Source organism: Dipodomys spectabilis, unplaced genomic scaffold, assembly GCF_019054845.1.
Source record: "Dipodomys spectabilis isolate Male_0828 unplaced genomic scaffold, ASM1905484v1 ptg000002l, whole genome shotgun sequence".
Classification (NCBI taxonomy): Eukaryota; Metazoa; Chordata; class Mammalia; order Rodentia; family Heteromyidae; genus Dipodomys; species Dipodomys spectabilis.
Genome location: NW_024870679.1, coordinates 419248 through 429895, shown reverse-complemented (window position 1 = coordinate 429895; position 10648 = coordinate 419248). Strand labels below are relative to the sequence as shown.

The window sequence follows — 10648 nt, the reverse complement described above, 5'->3', positions numbered from 1 at the left end:
GACAGAAGGGAACCTTACTGCATTGTTGGTGGGAGTGTAAACTTGTTCAACCTCTTTGGAAAGTAGTATGGAGGTTCCTCAAAAGACTCCACATAGAGCTCCCCTATGACCCAGCAATCTCACTTTTGGGCATTTACCCAAATAATCACAAACAAGACCATACTAAAGCTATCAGCACAACTATGTTTATGGCAGCCTTATTTACCATAGCTAAGATATGGAACCAACCCAGATGCCCCTCAGTAGATGAATGGATAAAAAAATGTGGCATATATACACAATGGAATTCTATGCCTCCATCAGAAAGAATGACATTGCCTCATTTGTTAGGAAATGGAAAGACTTGAAAAAAATTATATGAAGTAAAGTAAGCCAGACCCAAAGAAACATAGGTCCCATGGTTTCCATTATTTGCAATAACTAGTAAATATTTAAGACAAGAGAAATAAGTTGATAAGGTGATGCTAGGCAAAATGAACCCAAAGATAAGGACTCAAATGGTTTTTATTTCTTGTAGAGTCTTTTTAGCTTGATGCCATCCTATTTGTCTATTTCCTTTTCAATTTGAGCCCCTGAAAATCCAAAGTTTCTGACTGCCAAGAAATCCTAATGTTTCTCTTAGTCTTTTTTATAGTAGTTTTAAGGTCTCAGGTCTTATGTTGAGGTCTTTGATCCATTTTGAATCACTATCTCTGTTTTCTACATATGGGTATCCAGGTTTCTCAACACCAATTTGGGGTAACTGTCTTTTTTTCCAACACATATTTTTGGTTTCTTTGTCCAATATCAGATGGATGTGAGTGTATGGGTTTAATTCTGGATATTCTAGTCTATTCCTTTAGGCTGAAGCATGAAGCTGTTTAGTTACTATAGTTCTGTAGGAATGTTTGAGGACTAAAATTATAATAACTTCATCACTGTGATTACTCAGATTTGCTTTGTCTATTCAGAACCTTTTGTGGTTCCATATAAATTTCTTTTTCTTTGTGAGACATTGAGAAATATCCACATTCCCTACCTTATTATTATGTTGTGGTGCTTGCTTCTTTCCTATTCCTTATTTTACTTTCTACAATCTACTTGTCAGCCTTCAGGACTTGGCCAGGCTCAATAGTTGTCATCCTCCACTCTAGCTTTTGTCCTTCAGAGCCTGTCCTAGCCCAATTAAGTTGTTACCCTTCAGGGCCTGACCTGGCCTAAACTGGCCCAATAGGGTTATCTTTCAGTATGTGACCTTCCCTGGATGGTACAACCAAGTTGTTGTTCTTGAGGACCTAGAAAGGTCTGGCCCAATAGAATTGTTGATCTTCAGAGTCTAAAATGGCCTGGCCCAATTGAATTGCTGTCCTTTGGGGCCTTCCTATTCTGTCCTAGCCTACCCTAATCAAGTTGTTTTCCTTCATGTCCTACCTTGACCTACTTCAATAGATTTATTGACCTTCAGGGCCTGAACTGGACTGGCACAAATAAGTGGGTATCATTCAGGACCTGGCCCAATCAATTTATGTTCTTTACAGCATCCAAATCCATATCACTCCTTTCACTATCTCCTCCATCCCTCGCAAGCCACCCTTATCCTTGTTTTCTTCGAAGATATCCATGGACGATTATGAAAGTATTCTCCTTCCCCATTCTTCTTTGTTTACCCCTCTACTCATTTTGCGCAGGTCCATATTCAACTTTCCTAATTGGAAGTTTCTTGTGTGCACCTTTCATACAGACCCTCTGCTACTGAGATTTCTCATTTGGTATGAGACTGCTGCCTCAACCTCCAAAATTTTGTTTTCCCTAATTGGAGAATCAGATCATGAGACAATGTCTTGTCTAGCTGCTTTCCTTGGACATATGCTCAGTCATACATACACTTGACCACTAAAAAGCTCAGTTCTTTTTTTTCAAAACACTTTCTGTATATTTATTTTAAAGTATACACGTAGGACAAACAGTTGAGAAAATATATAAAAATAATTTATATTAATACAACCCCAGTATTTACATGGTCCCTTAAAAGATCTCATTTTATTGCCATCACATCCATAACTGCTCTCAAAAGTCAAGAATTTCAATATTTTCTAAGAAAAGTTTAGTATTCATGTACAGTAAAATAATAAAACTAGGAATGATACAAATAATATTTTAAAATGTAATCATGTCCCAACTATGCTATGCCATATGTCCTAAAAATAATCTTCACCTTATAATAATCCCAAGCAGTTGTTCTGTTTAAGAAAAAGCACAAAATCTTTTATACAAAAAATATATCATAAAAACTTATAAAGCTGAATTGCCAAAAAAGGAATCTGAGGTTCAATTTCACAATATCAAATTTTCATATGCACTATGTAAATATACTTTCACTATGGGCTATCAAATCAAAGCCAGTTATTACTATAAGAAGATATATTATAAAATATTTCTTCAGTGCAAAAATCCATATCAACTTATGTTATCAACTGACTTAAAACAATTTTAATAAAAATCATAACTTGAATCCCATAATATGAAGTAATTCTAACAAAGACTTTACATTAATTTAAAATAAAAATCTTTACAACAGTAACCAAGTTTTCCTTTAGTTACTATTCTCTAGAAAATGCTTTCTTTTGATTAGCTTTTACAATGTCATCAGGTGATGCTGATTTGAAGTCAAATGGTGTTATTGCTACAAGAGGACTTATTTCTTTGTCCTTTCCATCTTCAAAAGTCTTATACAGGTCAAGGGCATGCCGCTTGCCGCTTTTCAGTGGGTAACGAAGACACAATGTTGAAGCAAAAGCTGAAGGTCTAACAGCAAGGGCCTTGCTTCAAGACAGAGAAAAAGGTGATTTCCTAGTCACACAGCCTTTATTGGTTTTCTTATCCTTAGCTGAATTGACATTTTTTTGTAACTTTGAACTTAGAACTTTAGTTCCTGGTATTGGAGTAACAGATTGGTCAACTGTAGACTTTGGAACAAAATCTGAAGATTTTATCAGAACACTAAGGTCAATATTTGAATCAATTCCAGCAGGCCTTATTTCGAAAAATTGAGATCAAAAGAATCTTTCTTAATCTGAAAGTTATCTACATCAATTGTTTCTGCAATCAAATCAGAAAGTGACAAATTCTCAAGGTCTCTTGAGGGAGAAGCTTTACAAAATGCCAGTGACGACAGGGAACCTGTTAAGTCTCATATTCCAGTAGAAGACTGAGTACGATTTGCTAGCTGTGATAGGGGAAAGGATCCCAAACTTAGATCTGGGAAACTGGCAGACTGGTTACAAAGATCAGATAAAGTATAGCACTGATTTGGGTTGTTTTCTTCATGTTTCTCAACCAGTTCAGTTAGGGATGGACTTCCATGCTGGACAAAGTGTAAACTGTCATTTTTTAAACTGGAATTCTTGGCACTTGGTTCAACTAAAGAGACATTTCCAACTTCAGTCTTTTCAATGAGATTTAAATTGCCAAGCATCATATTTTCCAATGAGCTGTTAAGTACAAAGGATTATTTAAAGTTCCCAAGCTGTTTTCTGCTAGGTCGCTTTGGAAATCAAGTACTGAACTGTTTTGAAAAGACAAATTGTTAGCTGTTTTATTTTCTCTCATTAAGGACTTTAAATTTGGTATCCCTTTAAAAACAAGATCATCTTTGGGAACACATTTGGATACATATGGTCTTAACAAATCAATATCTACGTTCTTTGAAAGGGGACTTTCCAGACTATCTGTGGATGATAATCCAACTGATGCCTGACTTTTACAAGAATCTCTTGGCATATCATGAAGTCGGTCAGCTAACGAAAGCTCTTTTGGTAACTTACATGATTCTAGTTTCTTTTCAATTTTAGGTCTGTCAAGTTTTTTTTTCCTATGAAGTGAATGGTTACTGGGAACAACTGAAGCATGATATGATCCATTCTTTGCTCCTAAGCTAGAAAAATCACATTTGCTATTCCAATCCAAATGATTCTCTGGTTGATGATAAGAACTTTGAACATTATCAGCTGAAACTTCAAAGGAAGGAAATAAGACTCCTTACATTTTGCTATCTTCACTGTGGCTACTGCTTTCTCACTCTTGTCCTTCAACTTCTGTACATTATCTTGTTCCAGAACCATGGACAAGGCCTTCTGCACATCAAACTTGTTCTTCAAAATTGCTTCAACCAGTATTTCATCTGACACAGCATCTCCCAGTACCTCTCTCATGTGATCAAGGCATGAATAAAGACGAGCTTGGTCAATTTCACTTAGCTGATGGTTCAAATAAGAATTGGGAGAGTCTTCCAGTTCTTCATAATCATATTCTACAAGTTTGTCACGTCGTGAGTAAATAAACTGAGCAGCTGTTGATGGAAAAATACAATAATTATCCTCTACAGACTGGCCATAGAGATCATCATCTTCAAAATCTTCATCGTAGTTATAACCCCAGACATTGTGATGTCGGGCCATGGCGGCAGTCAGGGCATGTGTCACAGCTGCTTCCAAAACACCGGGCTCAGTTACTGATAGATCGCCAACTGCAGCCTGTAGCCCACTTACACCAAGCTCAGTTCTTGTACTCTCATTATTCCTGCCTTGGCATACATCGGGTCATGAGTTATTGAGGTCCATGTTCTTTCCCCTTCCTCACATTCCTGATTAACCTTGAATTGCAGGTCCAATGTCAGCCAGACCTGGAGGCTGCTGAGGTTGGGGCAGTAGAACATGTCTCCTCCTAAACAGAAGCTTTCTTTGATCCTCTTGGTCAATGCCAAGAAATCCCAGACGGGTCCTAAAATTGTTGGCAATATGTTGGGAGATTGGGGTGTCAACACATGTAGGAATAAAGACACCAACTTGAACTCAGCAAGACAAAATTCACTTAGACAGGAAGCCAAGTAAGCAAGTACTCTGAGCCAGAAGGCCATCCATGTTTTATGCCTAATATGTCACTGCCCTTTGTTCTGATTAGTCAGAACTTAGTTTCACAATCTGTGCAATTAGCTAGTTTGAAAGTGTTTAAAAATTTACCTGAGCAATAACTAAAACCAAGATACATGTAAAAAACAAAAACTCAGAAAAAACCGTTCGTACTCACCTGAGTAAGAATTGAACCACACCTCCAACCCCTAAGAAAATAGTTCTTAAAACATAAGGTGTGTAAATTAAAATACCTTCTTGTAAGATGGAGGCTATCCTTAAAATAACAGTGCTTATGCCAAGCAACCTCAGTGATAGAAAACATTCTAACTCCTAAATCGAGCAAGGCCCATGGGTACTGGGTAGTAATTCCCCAGCTTCCTCTTGAGAGCTGGATTCTACTCACTGCTGGGAAAAGCTTGTGTACCTTCAAGAAACCCAGAAAAGCCTTGTATTTGTCACAATGTTGTTCTGACATGACTCAATGATACCAGTCTGAAGGAAACTCCCTATATGAAACTGAGAACACCTTGTCCCACATGCTTTAGTCTCTCCATGAACAGCTTTGATACCCCAGGTAGGCCTTCCACATCCCCCCTCATTCCACTAAGTTTTCACTTGTATGTGCTTTCAGGCAACTTCAGATTTCCCTCTTACAACACTGACCCTCCCTGAGATTATTCAGTCACTCAAGATCTTAACATAGAAGATGCCTACCTGATTGAGGCTGAGGCTATAATTCACTTATGGGTTTGAGCTGAACATGTAGATCAGTGAAAATGGGGTGTAAAGTAAAGGAATAAAGGATTAGCTCAGCAGATCACTTATAGCTTTCCCTCAATGTCTGACAGCAGTTGCCCTGCCCTTGTGAGACAGGCTCTCATGGAGGACAGAGATGAGGAAGCCACTGACCATTGTGGCTACAGTTGAAGGTAACATTTCCTCCACTGGGATGGGCTCTCGACCGTCATTCCTCCCAAGTGAACTTTCTGCAGGTAATACATTGTCCCAAGTCAGTTTGTAATGTGGACAAGTGAAGCCACCCTTTAACTGGAGAAGTAGCTTGAGGTGTGTGAGCTGCCATGGCAGGAACCACCTGTTGCAGGAAGGAGGCTTTGGCCCTGGTGCCTGTTGATAGTGATAAGTGGGGAAGGGGTGGGGTCAGATAGCTGTGGTAATTTTATTTGTTTATGAATATAGCAAGTTAAAAGATTTAAGGAAGCTACCTGTGGTGGTACATAACTGTAATCTCAGCAGGTAGAATTATGAGTTCCAAGCAAACCTGGAACTCATAGCAAGAGTTTATCTTAAAAATTCCAAAATAATGACTTGGCACTGGTGGCTCATACCTGTGATCCTAGCTACTCAGAAGGCTAAAATTCAAGAAATGAGGTTTGAAGTCAGCCAAGGTAGAAGAGTCAGTGAGATTGTTATCTCAACCAGCACAATGCTAAAAGTGGAGGAATGGTTCAAGTGATAGTACCAGCCTTGAGGGAAAAAGACAAACAGACTACAAGGTCCTCTGAGTTCAAGCCCCAGTACTGGTTAAAAAAAAAGTCAACAAAATTAAACTTAAAAATATCTCAGCAAATTCCCACCAACGTGAATGCTGGTTATAGCAAAAGGCAACATTGTTTCTGTTCAACAAGGCCCAGGTGCTGTGCTAAACAACTGACATATTGTTGGGTTTAACTCAGATTAAATCCCTGGGAGACATTCTTCATTTATTGAGCATCACCCACTCCAGAAGTTGTGCAAGCTTCAAGCCTCAGCCAAAAGCATGACAACAGATGCATACTTGCTTGTGGGAAGTTTGAAGCCCAATAAAGAGGACTCTCAGAAAGGCAAAGAAAGTTGTTCTGGAAAGTTCACTTGTTTGCTCCAATCCTTGCTTTAGCCATTGATCAGGCTAGAATTAGTTATTAATACCTCTGTCTCATCCCCTACATGGTCATCCCCTCTGCAGGCTGTTTCCTTCCTGCCTATTCCCAAAGAGCTTGGGCAGAGGATCACAGTCTGGGCATGTGCACACGCACACTTGTCTTTCCTTTAAGGACAGAAAAGGTGCACCAGAAATCTGTGGGAGTGTGGAGGTGTTGAGCTGCTTCAATGTTGTCATGAGCAACAAAATGTCCTCCCTTGTGTTCTGCTTTCCTAGTATCAGGTAGAAATTCACAGCATCCACTTTGCATGGCCCTGAGAACTGACCATTGCCTAATTAGTGGATTTGTCTCTGAGATCTGCAAATACTTGGAAATGTTCTTGCTTGGGGAGTGTGTTTTTTTCCTGAACTTCTTACAGTGGTAGGCGTATTCTTTTTTGATTATTTATCTTTTCTTTAAATATGATTTATAATATATAACACAGAAACATAAAAGATGCAACAAATGCCCTGTTCCCCTGTCCCAGTTTTCCTTCCTGTAGTTCTCTGGGGCCATAGGGGGAAAAAATAATACATTTAGGGACAACCAGTTTTTTGGTCCCCCTGCTCACTCTCCCAAGTGGCTTTTACTTGTTCAATAAACTCTTTGCGGGGGAAATTAGAAAGAAGTGAACAGGAGATGTTTCCTGCTTGCCAAGCAAAGACAAGGGCTCCAATATCTCTGGCCTGTGCTGCTGAAATGTGACAGGACTTGAAGTTAACCCCCTGTTCACATTAAAATTACCTTCCTAAGAGCTACTTTTGCTTCCATTAATTAGCCTGGCAGAACCTCTGAATCCAGGTCAGAAACTAGAAAGAATTGTCATAGAACTGTGTGAGTACATTGTGTTTTGTGTTCTGCTGTGGGTTCGTGATAAATTTGATTCAAAGCTCACCTTAGGGGTTGAGATCAAAGATCAAGTGGCATCTTGAAATCATCATTCTTATCTCCATTTGTGAAAACCATCAATATTTCTCTGAGCCTCTCCTAGTGTCTTGTTTCTCATCAACAAATGATGTTAAACATTTTCACATGTCCCAACCCCAAAGTAATGTTGCTTGAACACAGATCTTTGTGTTTGCTCAGCTCTTATCCTCACAGCTGGTGCTTTGTCACTGAGCCAAGCCTGTAGTCACCATTTTGCTGATGAATTGGAGGTAAAGTCTCACAGACTTTTTGCCTGGGCTGGAACCCTAATCTTCCAGATTTCAGGCTCTTGAGTAGCTAGGATTGCAATTGTGAGCCATCAGTGCCAGCTTGTTCAAGAAATTTTCATATTTTCTGTACCGTTACTGGCTTGGTAAAAGCCAGTTATCAGCCACCAAATCTTCAGCGATGAAAATCATGCTTGAACTGAGCACCTCTTACAAGGCAGTAGGAGCTCGTCTAGTTTAAAGATGATATAAACAGTAAGATAATATATTATCAGCGTCTAAAACTATAAACCAGATCAAAACCAAAATATTTATATGTATGATAGATAAAATAATAGTGGAATTGGTAAGTTTTATTTCCGTGTGTGTGTGTGTGCGCGCGCGCGTGTGTGTGTGTGTATGTGTGTGTGTGTCTGTGCCAATTCCAGGGCATGAACTCAGGCCTGGGGACTGTCCTTGAGGATTTGTTTCTCAAGACTAGAGCTCTACTTGATGAACATCTCCAATTTTTTTGCTTTTGCTTATTTAATTAGAGATAAAATTCTCAAGGACTTTTCTACCTATGCTAGCTTCAAACCATAACCCACCAATCTCTGCCTCTTTAGTACATAGGAGTACAGGTATGAGCCACTGGCACCTGCTTTTTTCAAGTATTGTAAACATCTTTTCTCAAGGCTGGGGACAGTGATAACTCAGATGGTAGAATTCTAGCCATTCAAGTAGAGAACCTGTATTTAATCTCTAGTATTAACACCCTCCCCCCCACCAAAAAAGAAAGAAAACATTCTCAGAACACTTCAGATTTACAAAAGCTCAAGCCACTGGAATCAACTAAATTTTCACACACATTAGTTTTCAAAATTTGTGTCCCTAAACTCTCTATGTTCTTTCTGACATTTTATTTACTGTCTTATGATTTGAGTATGAAAACTGTAGTAGAAAGTACAGTAATTATTTCCCCCTGTGCTGAGTTCAAAGTCCGATCTTTGCATGTGCCAGGCAAGCCTCTACCACTGCTAACCTCCCTACCTTAGAATATTTGTGTGTGTGTGTGTGTGTATGTGTGTGTGTGTGTGTGTGTGTGTGTGTGTGTGTGTGTGTGTGTGTGCTTAGACCTAGGGACTGGTTACTATCCCTTAGCTTCTTCATTCAAGACTGGCACTCTACCACTGAAGCCATAAGTTTGCTTCCCAATTTTTATAGTTTAATTGGAGATAAGTCTCATAGACTCTCTTGCCTGGGCTGGCTTTAAACTGTGATCCTCAGATTTCAGCCTTCTGAGTAGCTAGTATTACAGACATGAATGACCTGTGCCTAACTTGGTAGCTCTCATTTTCTAAGAGGAAGAATACATTGTCCAAAGTATAAAAGAAAGAAAGAAATGTACTCATTACCTAACCTATGAAGTGGTAACCCCTCTGTATAGCCTTAATAATAACAATAAAATTATATTCAAAATAAAAAAATGCTCTGACAAGAGGTTCAAATCTTGGACTGTATTTTCTTGTAAGATGGAGGCAGTGTGTATGATAAGCAACTACTTTGATAGAAAAGATTCTAGCTCCTTAAACCTGAGCAAAGAGTTCATGATTAAACTCTATCTCCAACAATAAACTGGGCATGGCGACATATGCTATGTTCCTGTGTCCCTGGTAGGTGTTCAGTTAGGTAGTGAAGAGCCAGCCAGAGTGACTCCCAGCCAGAGTGACTCTAATCTTAAGGTAGTCCTTGAGTCTTTGAAAAGCCTGGAGCTTGCTGAGAACCACAGTGTGAGTCAGCCAGTCCCAAGGGAAACAGGAATAGTTGCAAAGAACCTAAGATAAGCAGAACAAAGACCCCTTGCTTGCTCACTTTGTATTATAAAAGCTATGAGAAAACAGAGTTCAGGGCCTTCCTGCTTAACCAGCTGGGACTGTGTGCAGGGAGGTCCAGCTCCAGCTTGCAATAAAGGACTCTTTTGCTTTTGCAAGGATTAAGGTCTCTGGTGGTCTTTGGGGGTCCTGAAAGTGGACCCAACAGTAGGATTGCTATTCAGGCTGGCTCTGGGGACCAGAGGCTCCATAGAATTGAGAAATGTAAGAGAAGGGGTGGGTTGAAGGAGGATGAAGCTGTTCAAGTGATGACCCAGATGATGATACATTGTACACATACATTTGTATTACATGGCAACAAATTCAACACATGACCTAAACTGAAGATGAGTGAGGGAAGGGGTGAGGTGAAAGGCATGGGTGAGAGTGTTGAAAGGGGTGACATTGATGAAGATTCCCTATATTCATCAACCGCTTCAGTGAAGGGCAGCACCTTTATACAACTGTGCAAAGATAATCAAAATAGTCAAAAAGAAGAAAGAAATCAGGCTGGAGGCATGGCTTTTGTGATATACATGCCTTTCTGGAAAGAGAAGATTCCCAGTCTGACACTCAAATATATACACACACTTCATACACAGTATTTTTTAATACATAGAAGTTACCAAGAAATTGCTTCTTGAAATCAATAATTACTCTCTTTTTGGTCATTTGTGAGATTTCAACTCAGGGCTGGGCACTGTCCCTGAGCCTGTTTGTACTGAAGGCTAGCACTCTACCAATTGAACCACAGGGCCACTTCCAGTTTTTGAGTGGTTAATTGGAGACAAGAGTCTCATAGGGACATTTTGCCTGGGCCAGCTTTGAACCATGAT

At 39.4% G+C, this 10648-nt stretch overlaps 1 pseudogene; it reads right to left on the bottom strand.

Moving 5' to 3' along the window:
- Positions 1 to 1946: 1946 nt before the first annotated feature.
- Positions 1947 to 4436, bottom strand: LOC122108651 (annotated as a pseudogene).
- Positions 4437 to 10648: the final 6212 nt, after the last annotated feature.